Source organism: Lygodium microphyllum, chromosome 9 (assembly GCF_053477565.2).
Source record: "Lygodium microphyllum isolate KBCC chromosome 9, Lygodium_microphyllum_v1.1.10, whole genome shotgun sequence".
Classification (NCBI taxonomy): domain Eukaryota; kingdom Viridiplantae; phylum Streptophyta; class Polypodiopsida; order Schizaeales; family Lygodiaceae; genus Lygodium; species Lygodium microphyllum.
In genome coordinates, this window is record NC_141143.1 from 104,434,861 (window position 1) to 104,455,907 (window position 21,047).

Genomic DNA, 21,047 nt, shown 5'->3' on the forward strand with positions numbered 1-21,047 from the left:
TAACAAGCAATTGTGATGCGAATGTGATGCATAATATGGGCATGCCTATGTTGCTGAATAGGTACTCTAGGGCATCGTGCTCTGCATAACGTTGTAGCTCTGTCAACTGTGATGCTGCATGATGTTGTACCTCGACAGCGCCTATCAATAGGAGATGTAGTGTCTGGGGTGGTAGCGGCTAGGGGTTCAGCTACGCTGAAGAAGCTTGTAATTGCTCTCTGGAGGGGCGGATGACGTTGGGGTCGCCTCCTAACCTGTAACAATAATGCTTTGTGTCGTTGGAGCTCCAATAAGAAAAGGCCCAAACATCTTTGGTCCTCATAGTCCATCACCTGTCTTAGTGGTCCAAATCCCTCCTTATAGAGGCAATGATAGCGGCCTCGGATGTCATAGTATACGATACATCTACAAATATAGTGCTCCTCCGTTTGTGGTTCCCATCCACAAAGCTGGCACATCCTCTCATTGGCTGCAATATGGCTCCATTGACCCGTCTCAATCATCAGCTGATGCAATGAGGTGCAAATCTGACCAATAGCAACTCGGAGTCCGTGGGAAAGTTGAGCATCCATGTATCTCGGCCTCACTATGAAACCGTCATGAGAAAGCTGCAAGAAGTGACATTGGTATTGTGCCATTTTCGTGCCTAATGGGAAAGGGAGCTTGGACCAAGTCCTTTCTGTCTCCACTTTGGTGATGTTTGCTTTGATCACACTATTCAGCTTTGCATGACTGAGGCTCAAAGTAGGGCAGTCGAGGCTTAAAGTAGAGAGAGAGAGATTATGGGGGGGAAAAAAGGAGAGTGAGGGAGGGAGGGAGGGAGGGGGGACAGCATGTTCTCTCAGATCATTATCCTATAGTGCTGGAAATGTTGCATCTGTTGGTTGAGGCTTCAATCAAACTTACCTGGAGCAAGATCAGTTTCTTGATTGCATGCAGTAGGTGGTTCTTCAATTCAGCCATCATGTGCATTTAGAGGGCTTGAATGCTTGGTTGGCCCATGAGCTCATTTAGAGCATTTCCAGGGTGTGTTGGCAGCATCACAAGAACTGGTACAAGCTGGATCATCTTGTTCGGAATTGGAAACTTGTTTTCAGTGGTTGAAATGCCAAGTGACCTGTATGCGAGAACAAAAATATGAAAATTATAAGTTGTTGGCTGGCATGGGTGCGTGGAGAGAGAACAATTGTCAATCACATGATGGCTTTGCAAGATTGCATGACAAATATGCACAAGAGAATATTGAGCGCTTGGTAGATTCTCATGGTCTCGTGGTCACACAGCCACAAACAATTCTTAGTATGTACATGGACTACTATTCATCTCGTTTGGGCTGGGTAGAGATTGTTTCAGATTCTGTTAGTGCAACCCAGTGGAATGTATTAGATTTGGTCCATGATCAAGTCACATAGGAGTGCGCAGCATCTTTGGATGCAGACATTTCAAAGGATGAAGTGGAGCGTGTGTGCATCTCCCTCCTAGAAAGAGTCCAGGCTGAGATGGCTTGCCAAATGAACTTTTTGGAGCTCATGTGGAACATCTCATGGCTCCCCTCACTCTCATGTATTAGGAGGTATGGAGGTTTGGTGTGATGCCTTTTGATTGGAAGTTGGTCTTGCTTTGTTTGCTGCCCAAAGTAGTGGTATTGATGGAGTTAAAGAAGTGGAAGGGCCAATTTCTGTGATGGGGTCATTCTATAAAATATTTACCAAGGTTTTGGCAAATAGGTTGCAGGCTGGAAACTAGAAGGCAACAGACTTTGGGGCTGGAATTGGTAAACACAACAATGCAACCGCTTGAAGATGATGGTAGTTGATCATCGGCAGCAGTGGGAGCCTGGGTGATAGCTGTAGACCATGTAGCAGCAGCTGTTGGGGGACTTGACAGCTAGTGGAAAGGGGTTGATGGGGACAAAACCGGCAAAACAAGGATGGATTGAATGGTGGGCAATGCGTGTATTTATAGATGCAGAAGGATCCTCCCAAATTAGGGTTTTGCTCCCAAATATTAGGGAGATAGCCTTGGGGTAAAAATTTGGGAGAGAGCTCTAATGTTGACCAAGTGTCGTAGGCATACTTGAAACTCAACCTTGGGAGATGTCTCTGATACTAGCCAAGAATATGAAGGCACAACCATCAAAGTGGTAGTCCACTTGTCATGTAAAAATAAACTAGAAGTGTAGAAATTGATGGTTAACTGATAAAAACACATCAACTGAAGGGAAAGAAAGATGGCTGCCAAAAAAAGGATGCCCAAGACCCAATTTGGGGAGAGAATATAGTGCCTTTGTCTCCATCCTGATGGAGGCAATACTCACCAAGGAAAAAACCGAAAGATAAACCTTTAGTGCAGGTAGGATTAGTAATATACCTACAATGTTAGTCCTAGCTGGACTACAAAACCCAACATGAAAAGCTCAAGAAAGAAACCGACATTTCAGATGTTTCATATTGAGATGCTTTGGATGTTGTGAGTGAGATGCAGAAAAAGTGAAGAAGGAAGTGTGCAAACTTGAAAAGTTGCAGCTAAGCCTAAAGGAAACTAGCCTAAGGTTCCTAGGATGACCTAGGACTCCTAAGAGACTAGCCTAGGGGAAGGTAATGATTGAACTAGTTATAGATGCTATGAGGCAGCGATTGAGGGGGAGATCCAAGATCCACTGCATTGGTGGCCAGCCACTAATGAACACGGATATAAGGGGGTGAAGAAATTGTGCTATATCCCTAGGAAGGACCCCCCTCAACCTCCTTGAAGTAGTACTACTACTATCGGAAGGGGCTAAAGTTGGTTTAGGAATGGCGATTGGATTAAGCTTTGGTGTGGATAGAAGACCCTTAGCTTTGGATGAGGTGATTTTGGGCGTGGGTCTAAGATCTTTGGCCTTTGAGTGATAATTTCTACATAGCCTGGTTTTTTGCAAAAAGTACGAAACCTATTCTTTTTAGGCAATAAGTGCCAGGAGGGTCTTGTGAGGGTGTGAGTGTACACTCCTTTTTTTCTTCAAAGAAGGAGATTGACCATTGGCATTGGAATATGGTCTGAGTTTAGGGTCAATTGGGGAAGATAGAATTGGGTCTAAATGTGGAGGTGATTCTTTTACACTTCTTGTTTCCTTCAAAGAAGGAGACGATTCATTAGCACAAGATGGTTATTCATGTGTTTGAGCAATCGAGGAGGGTGGTACAATGTGCAAGAGGGGGATTCCTCACACAATAGGACCAGAGTACAAAGAATAACACACTTGTGGGTGTATGTAAGGCATGGTGTTAAAGGGTGGCATTTTCGCTAACAATGTAATAGGGTGCTAGTATACTTTTGAGTGTCTAGTGATGGCCTAAAACCTTGATGTATAAAGACAGCGTGTGCTAAGACTAGATAACCTATTGTAAGTCTAAAGTAAGGATTTAGATTGAAAGAAGAGGAATCTAAATGTAAAGTGAACGTGGGAGAGAAGGGCGGGAAGTGTGAAGGTGAATGGGAAGCACTAAACTCATACTTAAATGAAACAGAGGATGAAGGATTACCTTGTAGAACATCTTTGATTATAGAGTCTTTTTTAAAACTATAACCCCAGCCCCCCTTGGATTCCATCTAGCTGGCAGCCTTGTTTGACTGTTTGACCCTTCTCTCATCTACAAAAGGTCCTTCTCTCCTCCATACTTCCACACCAATTCAGCAAGCATTTACCATTCTCATCTCCCTCTCTTGGATCTTGATTTGATTTGTGATTCATGAAGCTCTAGCTTGTCACTCTCTCCTCTTTCTTGCACCCTATCAAGGATCAAGGCTCAAGCCTCTCCATTGCGTTTCTCTCACTCTCACTCTTTCAACTTTAGCCCAACCCTCTCCCTATCTTTCAACTTTCAAGAGTCAAGAATCAAGTATCTTACTCTCCCTCTCTCTCTCACTCTCCCTTGGGCCTCTCCATTTGACATCAGCACCATGACTCGTGAGAAGCATAGGGCCTTCAATTTGTATGCCATCCATGTGGAGAGGGACACAAAGAAGTCCAACTCCCACCATTGGACTTGCAAGTATTGCGGGAAGTGCTATACAAGTGATGCAACCCGGCTTCTCCAACATCTTTCCAAGATGAGGGACAAGTTGCTCCATGCAAGGAAATCCCTCAAAGCATCGTGGATGAGATTCTCGCCAAGATGAGAGGGGGATCCACAAGAGGAGTAGGAAGTGGTGTATTGGCACAAACTCCTATGCTACTAATGAGGAAGCATTGAATGTGGGCGTATCTTTAACCAATGTGGGAGAGGCCTCTACCATCGGTGGTGGGGGCTCCATATCCGCATCCGGTTTCGGCAAGAGACAAAGAGTGATGGCTCATGCGGCATTGGAGAGAATTCTCTCTCAAGCTCCTAGTCATGTGCGTGGATTGGTCACCTTTCTTAGAGAAAGGCAATGACTTGTAGACATTGAAATTGTATGCATGGTGATTGAGTACAATCTTGCATTCAATGTCCTAAAGCTAGAGCAATGGAAGAAGATGGTAGAAGCCATTGCCAAAGTGGGTCCATGTGAAGGACGGCGGACCGGTGTCACATACAACGACATGAGGATGAAAAAGATTGATGAAGAGAAGGAGATGATTGATAGAGCCCTTGATCCTATTCAGGCTGTATGGATAAAATATGGTTGCTCCATTCTCACTAATGGATGAAGTGATTGTAAGAAACGGGGTATCATCAACATACTCGTCTCATGTCCACTCGGCACTTACTTTTTGTGGGCTATAGACTTGGCAAAAGAGAGAGGATAATAAAGGGCGCATTCATCTGTTGCCACATTTGGCAAGCTATCATTGAGGTATACATTGCTTTTTTTTTTTTTTTGCAAGTAAAATGTGGCTAAATATATTACTTAGAAGATTGATTACAACGGACTGCTTATGCTCAACAGACTAGCTGGAGCTAATGCAAATCACAAATATATCATGTATACAAGCTTCTCAAGGTGATTCTGGGGGGATGGGGGCAAGAAGCCATGGAGGGGGGGTGTATCGCCAACCTCCTGAGAGCGTGCCTTCCAGATGTGCCATCCTGTAAGACTCCCTATGATCTCCCATATCTCTGAGCGGTTTGTTGTGGGCTCTAGTACTTGACGACTGGGTAAAGCCTTCAAGCCAACCATTGCACAAGACCTAGCCTCAATGATGAAAATCATGTCCTGCATCCTGGCCTCATGCAAAAGGTGATGGCCCTGGTTGACTGCCTACCAGCATAGTGCCCCCCACGAGATACATCCAAGGCTGGGTGCCACATGGTGGAGAATGTGGTAGGCTCCTCTTCACACGAGCTGTGCCGCCTCGCAAGACCAAAGGCAATGCTTTGGGGTTTCCAAGTGCTGTTGTGGGCAGCGCTTACACCCTCCATCTCGTTGCATTTGGGCCAGCCAATTCCCAACCACCAGACCTCCATGTGCCAAAAGCCATAGGAAATACGACACTCTCCTCGGCCTCCGGCTATCTCATAGGCGGTGCCAAAAAGTCCAATGAAAGGCATTCGTGATGCTGTGCTCCGCGCAGTATCTGCTACGCAAAGGTGCCCAATCCATGTCCTCTTGCAATAGTACATGTCTACTAATCTTGGCTGTGTACTCCAAGAACCTCACTGGCTTCTTGGCAACTGGAGTGGTCGGCCATAGCCACTCTCTAGGGTCCCACTCTAGCTCATCAATTGGCCTGCTCTCCCATATACAAAGGCGCCACTCTCGGAACTCCTCCCAGAACACATAAGGGTCTAGACGCCAGGTCCTCCCTTGGAGACCAACCACTCGAATCCTCCTCCAAGGAAGGACAACGATCTCATTCTGCTGCCCTCTGTCAATGACTAAACTCCCCCTATCCTGCACGGTGAAGAAAATCCCGTAGGGGGCGCCACCCACTCTACGTGTCACTTGTAGGGGGATACCTGTGGGTGAGAATCTAATGGCCCACACCTCACCAGGTTCCACTGGCTCTCGGATCGGGGGCTCAAGCCACTCCTGAGGGATCACCGAGTCAATCTCCCTTCTTCTCACCTTAGCTCCTCGCAGACAATCTGATGCCTGCTGCAACACCTCCTGATCCGCCATCATATACACCTTCCTCTAGGTCCTGATAATACGAGTAGGGTTGGCCTCCCATCTAGCCCACTGGATGTGGGGGGGGCTCACCAATCTATATCCCGTCCAGATTTCTGACGTGGAGATTCCAGACCACCGGTTGGCAGTCTATCTCCTCTTGGCATCTTGGGGGCCTTTGAATTAAGGCCTTGCGTAGGCCTTGTCACACCTGAAGTAGGCTGCGGAGGAAGGAAGATCTGGGTGGCGTGATCTGGGCAGTTGTAAAGATCCATCTCAAGGATGGCCTCCAATCACCACCATTGCACTCCTAGAGACCCTATTGCAGAAGGACCTTCCAGGGTTGCCCTCCTGGTGTGAGCCCACTGACTACTAGCTTGCCCAGAAGGGCGAGGCTCTGGAACTTTGAGTCTATGATCCCAAGCCATCCCTCCGAACGACGCCGGATGATGTTCGCTCATGCCACCTTGGCCCGAGAGTCCCTGGAACCGTCTCAGCCAGCCCAAAGAAAATTCTGTACTAGGTGGTGAAGTTGAACCACACAAGACGAGGAGAATCACCAACACAAGGCAATGCACCAATCCGTTGCTAGGAGGATTTGGTTGACCACCAGGGCTCGGCACGCTAAGGAAAGGCGGGCAGTACTCTAGTAGGTCAGCTTCCGCTTGATAGAGTCGAGATTGATAAGACCTGCCGATAGACTCTCCGTCCTAAGCTGAAGATCTCCTGAAAGTCCAGTAGTTGGGGGTCCTTCATCACCTCCTAGTAGGTAGTGAATAAGGCCTTAGAAACGGGTATTTCTGCCCGTCCTGTGCATGGAAAGCCTCCGTTGATTCCTTCTCTGTGAAGGGGTCTAGGAGGAAACGTCCCATCTCGTCTGTGACGAGGGATGGAATGTGGGCCCAGACCTGCTGTCTACAGCGCTGTCCTTTGGTGGCTGAGACTGCCTCCTACTGAAAAAGGTGTCAGTAGTAGTCAGTGGTAATCTCCATCACCTCATCTAGGCTAGAGCAAATCATACTAATCACGGAGGCTGCGAATCTGATCTCCTAAGGTGCGAGGCTGACGCACTTGAAAAAACTCCCTGCACATTGTATCCCCCTTTGGTGCCCAAAAGGTTGCTAAGGTATGGAAGGAAAACTACGAGCATCTGTCCTCGAGACCGGCAAGGGCTGTCCATGTGCACATCTCATGTGCGTGGAGAGTGGGATCCCTTGGTGCCTCCTGGACTATTCTTTGCATGGCTGCTACGTCTCGCCGGAGTGGTCTCTCCTCCTCCCAGCTCTATTGCTTGGCTTGGTAGGGCTGCCTCCTGGAAAGTCCTGCTCGACTTGGCTAGGACCTTTGCAATCTCCTTTGCGATCCGGTCCCTCCTATCCCACTCCCGTCCAGAGCTGCTCAATTTGCCTCCTCACCTCCTTCGTCATGTAGATTGAGTCAGGGATCCGGTAGGATCGCGTGTCAAGGGCTAAAACTGAAGCATCAAGTATGAGGAGAACCTGATCAGACAAGGTGGTGCCAGCCAATTGCTCTACCTGGCCTCCGCGAGAGCACCCCCACTCTACCACATAGAACTTGTCCAACCGCTCCAGAAGAGCTCCGCCCAGCTGCCTATATCCCCAAGAGAAGTCTAGCGACCTCTCCTTCCTGTGGAAAACTGGGTCCTGCCAAGCATCATGTGCTCCTACTTCGAGGAGGAAGACCTCCCATGCCTCCTGCTCCTTCCCTGCCATACCCTGGTAATCTATGCCTCTATCTTGTTGGTCCTCTAGGGCCTTCAGGTTGTTGAAGTCTCCTCCAACAATCGAGGAGTCCACCTCTGGGAGTCCTGCTGTGATCTCCACCCAAAACCGTTGCGTGCCCTAACCTCAGTAGAGGCATAAACATTGAGGACTCCAAGGCAGGAGTCCTCTATATCCAATCTGATCCATAGGACCCTTCCTGCCACAATCGTCCCGTGGTCTCGTATATAGGTGGTGAGGCTCGGGCCAATAGAGATGCGTACGCCTCCACTCTTGCCGTGGGCACTGATAGAGTACTCCTAGTAGGTGTGTGAGCTGCTTGGGAGTACCTTCCCTACCCGATGGGCCTAGGCAAGGGTGAGCTTGTGCTCTTGCAGAAGTAAGTTGTCGATCCATCCAGAAAGGGGAGGCTACAACTCGTGCCGAACAATCAACTTCTTGAAAGAACCATGTGCCCCACTGGAGGCTATTCACATTCCAGGATGCTAGATGTAAACTCATAGGGAAGCCTGTGACTGATTGAACAAGCATCTATTTGGTGTGGAAGTTGCTAATGAAGAAGAAGAGGTGTGGGACATGCGAATGCGCTTGGCCGCAGGCCTGGAAGGTGAACTCCATCTCCCCACAATGGCTCTTGGGCGGACCATGGGGATAATAGATGCTCCAGGTGGTACCACCAGTACAGATAGACTACCATTGTTTGATTATAGCCTTGACTGCCCTACTTTGAGTCTTAGTCGTGTAGAGCTAAATAGTGTGATCAGGGCAGACATCACTAAAGTGGAGATAGAAAGGACTTGGTCCAAGATCCCTTTCCCATTAGGCACGAAAACGGCACAATACCAAAGTCACTTCTTGTAGCTTTCTCATGACGGTTTCATAGTGAGGCCTAGACACATGGATGCTCAACTGTCCCATGGACTCTGAGTTGCTATTGGTCAGATCTACACCTCATCACATTAGTTGATGATTGAGATAGGTCGATGGAGCCATATTGCAGCCAATGAGAGGATATTCCAGCTTTGTGGATGGGAGCCAGAGATGGAGGAGCACTACATCTGTAGATGTATTGTATACTATGATATCCGAGGCCGCTATCATTGCCTCTTTAAGGAAGGCTTTGGACCACTAAGATAGTGATGGAATATGAGGACCAAAGATGTCTAGGCCTTTTCTTGTTGGAGCTCCAACGACGGAGAGCATTATTGTTATAGGATAGGAGGCAACCCCAGCATCATCCACCCCTCCAGAGAGCAATTACAGACTACTTCAGCGTAGCTGAACCCCCAGCCACGACCACCCTAGACACTACATCTCCTAGTGATAGGCGTTGCCGAGATACAACATCAAGAGGCATCACAGTTGATAGAGCTACAATGCTACGTAGAGCGCGATGCCCTAGAGTACCTACACGGCAATATAGGCGTGCCCATATGCGCCACATTCGCATCACGATTGCTCGGTACAGAGGAAGATTGGCACGATGACTTGATTGGAGGTAACTTGCAGAGTCTTGGTGGATTCCATAGACTGAGGGGGAGATACCCTACACTCTTGATCTTTTTAAACTTAGGTCGTTTCCCAACTTTTTCCAACTTTTTCAGTTTTTTCAGTTTCCATACATCTCATTCCAATATACCATGTAAACTTACACATAAATTTTATCTCTTCTTATCTGATGAGAGATGATGATACTAGTTGTATTGGTTATGGTCTCATGGGCCACTCTGGCCTTTTAGAGACGTTAATAGATCTTTCTTTCTTTCTTTCTTTCTTTCTAACCTCCAAGTATTGTTCTTGTGATTTGTGGTTGTAGATAGCCCCCCCGAATGTAGCGCAAGTTGTTACCGACAATGCATTGTATTGTTGGCGCATGGGCAGTTTGCTCAACAGGGACAAGGTGTTGGGCCGCACAAATGATGGGCAGGTCAATGCTCCATTTTTAAAAAAATTGAAATCGGAAAATTTTCAGTCTAATTTATTCCCCCCTCTTCCAGGTGTTCACATGAGCAAGCACAAAGTTTGAATCTGTGCAAATTTCCCCCTTAAAATTTGGGGCTTTTCCCAAATTTGGTGTCTGACACATATTTCAGTGATCTTTGGACCATAAATTGTAGACATTGAGTGCAGAGGCCTTAGAAATTTTGGGGATTCTCAAATGCAAGTGAAATTTTTGCTTGGTTGAGCCAATTTCTTGGAAATTGTGCACACTCTTGGACCTTGAAATTTGGGGCTTTTGCAGAAATTGTGAAATTTCTGCAACATTAGCCCGTGCTTGATGTTCGAGAGGATGTATTTATGCAATTGGAGGAGATTCACTGCAGAAATTTTGGGGCTTTTCACATTGGTGATGTATTTTTGAGTCGTTTTGAGATTGGACAATGAAATTTGCAGCAGATTCACTGCTGAGTGGGAGTCTTTTGAGTAGTGGATGCTTCAAATGTTGAAAAAGGCAGCTTCTCTTGGTACATGTATTGCTGAATACTCATTATTCAGTGAAAGTGTGGTAAATACAGCATTTGGGTCATTGCATTTGGGATTTTTGGTGATGTATTACTCAAGTGGGAGTTATCCTTAATGCAAATGTATTAGATTTGATTCATGGATATGTTGTAATCAGTTCTTGAGACTGAAATTTGCAGCTAAATATCTGCGTCTTGGACACCTTGGAAGTACAAGAGTGTGTACTTGCTGTTACAATTCAGAAACCTAGCTATTGGTTGAAAGCATTCAACCCTTTATTGCAGTTGTGAATTGCTGAAGATGGCTGGCAGTGCATCTACATCTGACACAAAGAATCTCTTTGAGATTCGTAAATTTGACGGAAGTGGTTTTGATCTTTGGAAAGATTGTATATAGAGTATACTCTTTCTAAAGGATTGTGATGATGCTTTAGAAGAACATAAGCTGTTGCTTTGTCAGATGAGGATTGGGCTAAAATGAATAAAATGTCACGGATGATATCTTGGTTGATATAAAGGGGCTTGATACTGCCTATGTAGTTTTTTGGGAGAAACTCAAGGCTACTTATGAGAATATAACTCTTGTCAATCAGGTACATCTTATGCAGAAGTTGGTCAGCTTGAAGCTTGATGAGTCCAAATCTGCCTCAAAGCATTTAAATGCTTTCATTGGTATTTTGAGTCAGTTACAGGATGCAGGTTTACTAGCTTTTGATCCTAAATTGAGGGCTAACTTCTTGCTCATGACCTTGCCTGATTCATAGGAAGCATTGGTTGTGTCATTGAGCAATAATCCCAACTTGACATTTGATGGTCTGCGTAGTTCTATTCTAAATGAAGAGATTAGACGCAAGGCAAGTGGGAAAAACAGTGGATCAGCCTACAATATAAGAGGAAGACATGAAAAAATGTATAATGCTGCAAATAAAAACAAAAATTGCAACAAAAGCAAGGAAAAACAGCAAGATGTAACTTGTTATCAATGTGGTCGCAAAGGGTATAAAAAGCCCGATTGCAGGTATTTTAAAAGGAACAAGAACATAAGAAGCAGGCTAATGCAAAATGCAAAAAGAATAACAAGGATGGGAGCTCTACCCCTAAAGAGATAGAAAAAGCAAATGTGGTATCTAGTGTTGTTATTGAGGAAATAGAAGATGATAAAGATGCTGATTTGTTGGTTGCATTTTCAGATCCGCTTGCTATGACAGTGGAGGACATGTATATCACTAAAATAGATGTGATAGATGCTTTGTTGTCAGCTCATGATGGTTTGTCATAATTGTGGATTGTTGACAGCGGTGCTTCTTTTCACGTAACTCCATCTTTGGAGTGTTTTTCTACTTATGCAAAAGGTAAACTTGGAAACCTTGGCAACAGTCATGCACGTGATATTGAAGGAATGGGCACCATACACCTGGCTCTAGAAAATGGTTAGGAATTGATTTTTCATGATATTAGGTATGTTCATGGCATCAAGAAGAGCTTGCTTTCTGTTGGAGCTAGACAACAAAGGTTACTTACCTACTTTTGGTGGTGGTATATGGAAAATCTAGAAAGGATCTATGCTAGTCACTAGGTGGTAAAAAGGGGACTCAATATTATCTCTACTACAAGGCACTTCCTGGAAAGTTTGTTGCAGTTGCTGAAGCACAGTCATACATGGAGTTATGGCACAAGTGTCTTGGACATATCAGCCAAAAGGGTTTGCTGGCACTCTCTTCACTTGGAAGAGTTGATGTGAAAAGCTCAAAGCTTGACTTTTGTGATGATTGTGTTTTTGGTAAACATGTAAAGAGTCCCTACTCTCATGGAGCCTCTGGGAAGGAATGTATCTTAGATTTAGTCCATTCTGATGTTTGTATCATGCCAATAAAAACTCATAGTGGTTTCCGTTATTTTGTGTCTTTTATTGATGACCATTCTAGTAAGCTATGGGTCTACTTGCTTAAGTAGAAACGTGAGGCATTGGATGCTTTTAAAAGGTTTATGCATTTGTTAATACTCAAAAAGGCTTAAAGTTAAAATGCATAAGAATAGATAATGGGGGAGAGTATGTGTCTAAAGAATTCAATAAGTTTTGTGCTGACAATGGGATTAAACGAGAGCTTATAGCTCCTTACAATCCATCATCTAATGGTGTGGCTGAGCGAATGAATCGCACATTATGTGAGAAGCTTCAGTGCATACTATCCAGAGCCAATCTCTCACAATCATTTTGGGGAGAGGCACTTAAAACCGCGGTGCATATTTGCAACTGATCTCCACATTGTGCACTTGAAAGTGGCAACCTTGAAGAGGTTTGGTTTGGCAAACCTGCTTCATATGACCACTTAAGAGTCTTTGGCTGCGAATGCTATGTACATGTACCTGTTGATAGCTGAACCAAACTTGACATGAAATCTCATAGAGGCATCTTCATGGGTTATGGAGATGAAGGTGAAATGGGCTATCGAGTTTGGGTTCCAAGCATGAAAAAGGTGTTATCTAGCTGGGATGTGGTATTCAATGAGTCAAAGTTGCTGAAAAATGTCACATCTAATGATTCAGACAAAAAGAAAGTTAAATTTAAGCATGATCAGTTACTTGATGAAAATTCAGCTCCTTTTGATGCTGATTATGACAATCAGCGTATCATTATTGAGCCAGATGAAAATGGGTAGCAAGGGGATACTGAACATCAGCTAGAGCACCAAAATCAGCATGTTGAGAATGAATTACAACTGCTTGAAATTGTATTATAACAACTTGAACATGCAGTTCAACAGCCAAACAATGAGGTTCCCTTGGATGTGGATCCATTAGCTGATAACACAGATCATTGGGTAAGAAGGTCTACATGTGTCAGAAGACCTATACAAAGATTTGATCCTTCTTTGGACTGCATTTTGCTCACAGATGAAGGTGAGCCTCTATCATGTGAATTAAAGAAAAAGTGGGATCTAACTATGCATGAAGAAATGAAGCCATTGTATTAGAATGATACTTGGGATTTGGTTACATTGCCCAAGGATAGGAAAGCCATTCCTAACAAATGGGTCTATAAATCAAATATGTGGATGGCAAATCCAAATACAAAGCCAGACTTGTGGCCAAGGGCTATACACAAAAGGAGGGCATTGATTTTTAGGAATTGTTTTCTCATGTTGTTAAAATGATAACTCTTTGAGTGTTATTTGCCATTTTAGCATCTGTGGATCTTAAACTTAATCAGATGGATGTTAGGATTGCATTCGTGCATGGTGATCTGGAAAAAGTGCTATATATGAAACAGCCCAAAGGTTTTGTTATACAAGGAAAGGGGTATTTGGTATGTAAGCTTAAAAGAAGCTTGTATGGTTTGAAGCAGGCTCCTAGACAATGGTATAAAAAGTTTGATGCCTTCATTTTCTCACATGGATTTAAAAGGAGTAGTGCAGATCATTGCTTATATATTAAGAAGATTGATAATGGAAGCCTTGTTATACTTGTGCTTTATGTGGATGATATGCTTATCGGTAAGCATAAAAGCGAGATTAATGCATTGAAAAGACAGCTGAATTGAGTCTTTTCCATGAAGGATTTGGGTGCAGCTGAACATATTTTGGGCATGTGTGTGACATGAGATAGAGTGGTAAAAGCTCTTATTTCTCTCACAAGAAAAGCACATAAGCAAAGTACTTGATCGTTTTTCTATGACTGATGCTAAGTCTCTTAGTGTACCTTTTCCACCTTATCTTAAGCTTACCAAGGGAGATTGCCCAAAAGATGATAAGACAGCAAGTACTATGAAGGGTGTTCCTTATGCTTCAGCTTGTGGTTCACTCATGTATGCTATGGTTGCTACTAGACCTAACATTGCTTATGCAGTGGGAGTTGTAGCAGGTTCATGTCAAATCTGGCAAAGCACATTGGGAAGCAGTGAAATGTATCTTATGGTACCTTAAGGGCATACAAAGAAAATGTATTTGCTATGGCAAGGTACATTGGATCTACAGGGGTATTGTGATGTAGACATGGTAGATGACTTGGATACTCGCAAGTCTACTAGCGGGTATATCTTTACCTTGACGGGTGGGGTGGTTTCTTGGTGCTCTAGATTGCAAAAAATAGTAGCACTCTCTACCACTGAGGCTGAATATATCTCAGCCATTGAAGCTTCAAAAGAAGCAGTTTGGCTTGGTCTTTTGGTCAAGGATTTTGGGATGTCTACCAAAACACTTATACTTAGATGTGATAGCTAGAGCGTTGTATGCCTGGCTAAGAATACCATGTTTCATGCACGTACCAAACATATTGATATTCAATATCATTTTATTAGATAGGTTTTGGATGATGGTTTAGTCACCCTGACTAAGATCAAATCACAAGATAACCCTGCAGATGTTCGCACTAAAAGTCTTGCAAAAGCTCAACATGAGCATTGCATTAGACTTGTGGGAGTTGGTTAAAGGTTTGCTTAGGACCTTTAAGTGGGAGGTCGTTGGGTGTAAAGGCCCTTTACGCGCTCTCCCGTGTACATATTACTTCACACATGTGAACCCACCCTAACGGGTGTAAGTGTACCGTACCCTAAGTATAAATACATTCTTTTATTCTTTGTGTACCACACTGGTACACACCTATCCGACGGCTCACTCTCACTCTATCACAGTTAAACATTGTTCAACTCTGTGTCATTGAACTCCTCGATTAATGTGCATGCTCTTAGCTCTCTTTTTTTATTTGCTTCCGCTTTGACTCTACAATTGGAAAGCTCAAGTGGGTGAAGAGGGTGGTTTGCAAAACTACATCAGTTGCCACCTTCTTTATGGTAAAGGTAAAGGTTTTTACAATGTATCGTGAGCACAGCACACTCGAGTCGAAGAAGCCTTCGACTCGGTTTGCTTACATGTGGTTATTGCTCAAGTGCCTTTATGAGGTGCGGTCTGTACCTGACAGTGGTATCTACTCTATGGAATGTGTGGGATGAGCATAAGACAGAGAAGGCCAAAGCCATGCAGCATTTGTGCCTTAATGAGCAAATTTGGCAAAAAGTCCATGCCATCGTCATTGTCGTGACTTCCTTTTATAGGGTATTACGTATGAGTGATTGCGAGGGGTTCACCATGGGTCTTTTTGTTCACTTCTTTAGAGGGGAATTGGTGGAGGCATGCACTTGCATGTTGATCACAGAGACAGCGTGCATAAGTTTTAGAGATAGCACAGAGGAGATGGGCATGTATGCATAAACCCATCCATGGTTTTGTCACAATGGTACGTTTGGCCTACAAGTCACCGGCAGTCATGGATGATAGAAAGCTTTATTCGGTCTAGCTTGCTTATTTGACTCATATGGTCCTTATGGATGACCACAATGTAGTGCTAGAGGAGCTAGGATGCTATGCAAATTAGAGAGGACATGTCACCTTTGCTTCTTCCACTTGTTGGAGGAGAGAGTCACTTGTGACACCTTTATTTTGGTGGCAAAACTTTGGGTACGCATTGGAGACCCTTCAGTTCTTAGCCATGTGAGTCCTTCCTCAGGATTGCTTGTCGGGTGCATGTGAAAGAAACTCGATGCCTATTCTCTCATTCACACGAAAATTCACAATTGGCTTAGCACACGGCAGTTAGAGCGGCTAGTCTATTGCCACACTAACTTATGCATGATTTGATGTTTCGACTTTCCTAACTTCCCATACATTAATTTTGAAGTACTTGGGCTATCAAAAGCAGTGCCTCGAATAAAATAATCTATATCTCGTACCTCGACACCTTCTGAGATTGATACAACTATGAATATTTCTACACGGGAATTGCCGTGTGCACAAGGGAATAATTCCTGACTTGGCTTGAGGAGGATTAAAGCCATAGAAAAGAAAAAGCTTTAAGCTTCTTCTTAAAAAAAGCTTAATAGAGAAGGAGACATTGATTGATTGTGTTGCCCTCTCCCCTCTCTTTTTCGCAAATTGTCGCCATCTTCTCCCCTCCCAATTTGGAAAACTGAAAGATAGAGAAAAACATGAGATCTCCCTTCTCAATCTCAACAAAAGACTCCAATAATATCCCCCTTTTCTCAGTTCGACAAGAGGTCCACATTGAAGAAAGATTACCCGAAAGCCAGGCGAATGAGTCATGCCATCTCTAATAGCCTCTCTGGACCTCAAAGAACAGATCGCAAGCATTAGATTGCATCTTGAAAGCTTCCAAATAGTTGGATTGGCAAGATACCCTCCATAAAGAACTCCTCTTCTTGGTCACAATCGATGAGACCCCCGTCCCTTCAATTAAATTATAAATATGGGGTATGAGGAGCCATTGAGGACATTAGTTGGAAGCACGGGAAGAGACTCTTCTTGAATCAAGCAAGAAGAGCGAGAGAGAGAGAGAGAGGTAAGAGAAGAGCAAGAGAGATAATTGTTATTGCAAAGACAAGGAGGATGCTGTGTCGCCTTTCTGAATCGAATCCCATCTCTTCTACCTTCATTCCCTTGTAGAATTAAGACTCTACTCGATTTCTTCTCAATTCCTATTGCCGCCATCTCTATCGATCCAATTGAGACAGCCCATATATAGTTCTATTATCAAAGTCTTCTCTACAATTTCTTGATCGAAGACCATGGCCCTTAAGAGGAAAATTATGAAGACCGCGGAAGCGGAAGCTACTAGTAACGTTGCGGGTACGATCACTGCAAAGGGAATGGCAAGTACCGAAATTACAAACAAAGTTGTGAATACCAATAGTAACCAAGCACTCGTTGTAAATCTCCAGGTGCCATATTTGACTATTATTTTAAATATTAAATATGGTAAAGAGATCATCATCTCATGGATTGGTAAAGAAAAATTGCATCTGTAAGAGTAGGACATTTCCATATAATCTCATGCATAGAACAAAATTTACTAAAAGAGAAATTCTTAATTGCAAATTCAAAAGATTTAAATTGGATTATGCAAGATGTACTAAGAAGAGGACACATGGAAGTTACCATGCTACTCGAAAGAATTTATGATTTTATTGCATCAAATAGGATTTACCAAGAACTAGATTCAAGGACTATGATTTTTGCAATAAGAAATATTTAAGTAGTTAAAATCTTGAATCTAATTTTTATTAAATTGATGTAACCTCTAATCAGTAATTACGAACACCAATCTCTTGAAAAATCTTGAAATGGAATTATTAGAATACTTTTCATGATAAAATATTCAAGGGTATTGAACTTAGTGAATTATCACTAGACAAAGACTATAGAATTCCGTTAAGAAGAGGAAAATATCATCACGAAAATTTGCTTATAGATATTCTTTAGCAATCTTGGAAGGATTGATGGGTTGTTTGAACTCTTGGAAATGGAAGTTTGAAAAATAAAATCTTGTCAAAATTTATATAGGGCTAGATCCCAAGGGGAAGAGTAATCTGAGAGGATTATTGGAAGCCATTGCCACTTACATTAAAGTTTAGCCTTGATATTGTTATTCTAGGGAAAGGGTTGTCTTGGAAGGAAATTCGTTAAAATTGTTGTGTATAATACTAAGTTGTTTGTGGTTGTAAATTAGGTTCTGATTTTTCAAAAATATCAAGATAAAAGACAGATAATCGAGTATAGATCGTCGACTAAGGCAATATTCCAATAGGTACAGAACGCCGATTGAGGTAGTGTTCCTTGATGATGGTAGATCCCCCCAAGGTCAGGGTGAATAAAACCTACTCCAAGAGGTTTTTTGTTTTCACGTTAGTGAGTATGGACCGACTATGACATGAAAGGTCCATTCGTGGGGAATTCTAATTGGCAGGAGGAGAGGAGGATACCAAGGGGCTTTGGTCACAAATTCCTTAGATTCTTATGATTTGTTAATTGCCCTTTAAACCGGGATAGTATTTTGGAAGTTGGGATACTAGTCTAGGGACTGAACTTGGTGGGAATAATGCCTTCGGGTTGATATTACGTCTAGTCAGGATAGGAAACATTGTAAAAAGATATTTTCCTTAAAGGAATTATTGAGAAAGAATTACTTTTGTAGCGTTTTTGTATCGTGAAATAAAGTATAACGAGTTTATACCAGGAGATAATCAAATAAGCTATTTTTATATGTCAAACCTAAAGTGGTAGGTAATTAGGTAATTAAAAATACTCTATTGAGGAAAGCGGGTGGATGGGTCCCCGATAGGTGTAGACCTACGGTTGGGTGGTCTCGTTCAGCCAAGAGCTTTTCTCATAAAATTTACGTTATACACAAAACCAATGGCCCTTAGATAATAGGAAAAACCCAACTCGCATTGTTTTAGGGGGATGGAATGGGATTTTGCCTTACGGACAAAAGGGTCAATATGCTGCACTCCCCTTCGTCTCCCATTCTCTTTGAACCAAGTACAATGCAAGCTTGCTTCAGTTCGAGTAATCTTGTGAGAAGTGGGAACTTGAAATATTGACGCTAGCTGGCAGATGAGTGATTTGACCAATATTAGAAACCCAAAACTTAGGATGATCCTCGTGGGAACGGTTGGAAACTTCCACTGTGAGGTAGACTCAAGCGAGCCTAGACAACAAACTCCAAGGTATTTTATGGTGTTTTGGACGGCGTTGTCGAGGATATCGCTTGATGGACTTTTAAGAATATGCCAACGAGGAAGCGGCTTGGGTGGGCATGTCATAGTTGGGATTAGAGCCTACATTAATATAGGATATGACACAAGTATAAAAACTAGTAAAGATGTGTAAATACAACATAAGATATCTTTTCCTTAAGTTGTGAATTCTTCTCTTGGTTAATATATGTTCTTGATTTCTGGTAGAAGGACAAACTTTGGAAACGATTCTTGATTTTCCAAGTAATGTTTATGTCAGCTATGCACTCATCTAGTTTCATCTGGAGAAACGAGGTAATGCGAATATTAGATCAGATCTACAATCCTTTGCCCAACCCTTGTATTGTGAGAGACAATGGATGTTAAGCGGAGGGTACTGTTACATTGATAAAAACTGTCTCACTTACCTCCAGAACAATTTAAAGAGGTTGAAACAGATGGAAATCCTTAAGGTTGCCAAGATTTATCTATTCTCCGAGGCCAAAGTAAACTGGAACATGTTCATTGGAGGATGATAAGTCAAATTAAACCAAGCCATCTACGAGGAGATCATGAAGGTTATACCGGTTGACCAAGTGATGGTTGTAGGTTGCTCTAGTCATTGCAACTACAAAAAAAATGGATTACCTGATTTTTCCCTAAAATATAGATTTTTGGATAGCTATTCCCAGAATCCTAATTATTATTTAATGGATGTATCATAGTGCGGTGCCTAGATTGTAATAGGGAATCCTCTTTCAAGAATAATATAAGCCTCTGAGCTACTCAAATAATGTATTCCCTTCCTATTGACATAAGGAATTACTTTTGTCCATCTGTTGTAATCAAGACTGGTTGTCACCTTAATAACCAAGAATAATGAAAAAATATTATCTGTTTTGTTGCAACTTTTCAAAATTTTTTAGGAAGTCTAGATTGGTTAAACCCTAGTGGAAATTAGGGTTAATGCAAACTAATAGCAATTTATTGCAAGATAACGAAGTTTCAAGAAATTCCTTTTATTTCACACCATGTATTCGTTGGATTACAAATGGCAAAATAATTCTATGACTATATACGGTCCTTATCCCTTCTAACCAGAATGGCATTGGGGGAAACATGGGACATATTGTTACATTGAGGCTGATCGTCTCGACTGTATTAAGATCAACCTTAGGCCAATCCAATGGATCGATAGCTTAAAGCTCGTTGGATTATTTCTCCTTGATGACTTTGAATAGAATCCCATACTTCATAGTAATGGCCGACTAGATCGCCAAAATCATTATTTCATTGCTATAGGGACTGTACCGTCAAATCAAGCAATGATCGCAAAACTGGAACTGAGAGGGGATTCCCGTCTTTGGTGGAAACAGTGGTGCAAGGACCAAGGAGTGTCCAAAACCACTATCACATGGGTTAGGCTCAAGGATGATGTGCGTGGGAGATACCTTCTACCCACATATCGGCCTCAGAAGATGAATGAATTTATCAATTTGAAGTAGCTAAGCCTAAGCCTAGAAGCTTATTACTCCAAATTCATAACACTTCTAAAATATGCACCAACGATGGATATTTTACAGCAAGTATCCAAATTTTGCAATGGTCTAAATCCGCCCCTAAATACACGTTTTGAGTCAATGTGACCTTCAGATTTATAGGATGAGATTTGAGCGGCCCTAATAATTCAAGAGATGGAGAAAAAGTCAAAAAATGCAAAAATTTGGAACAATAACTGTTAGAATAAGGGCAACCTCCAAGGTTATGTAAAAAGAGCCCAAGGGCAGTATCAGTCAAATAGGGCAAAGAGAGCCAAGTCAAACGCAGCAAGAAACTTTGTATCCACCGGAAAAGACAATGAGGCTCCAAGGTGCTTTTATCATAAGGAACTAGGACATTGCAAGAGGCAGTGCCCGAAGCTTGGCCCAAACGACCACCAAGGGCAGTTTCGAGGGTAGAACCAAGCTGCCAAGGGCAAAGTTGCTGAAGTAACCCTAAAGGAGATCAGTGATGATAAAGATCCTATAATGCAAACTAATATGGAAAGAGCAAGAGTACATGCCACTCTCAACAAGAAGGGTCCAAATCGCCAATTCTCGGTGATCCAGATACTAGCAAATTATCAAGGTAAACCCTTCTAGATTTTAATTGATTGTGGGAGTACCCATTCTTTCATATCACTAAGATTTGCGAAAAAGCTAGGCATAAATACTATTCTTGCACCTAGATTGTTTGTGGAGGTAG

The 21,047-nt window shown here is 42.8% G+C and overlaps 1 protein-coding gene across 4 annotated transcripts in view; it reads left to right on the plus strand.

Annotated features, from left to right (window-relative positions):
* Positions 1-21,047, plus strand: part of IPT9 (isopentenyltransferase 9) — a 245,849-nt gene that overhangs the window by 73,930 nt on the left and 150,872 nt on the right. The gene's annotated exons all lie outside the window — the stretch shown is intronic.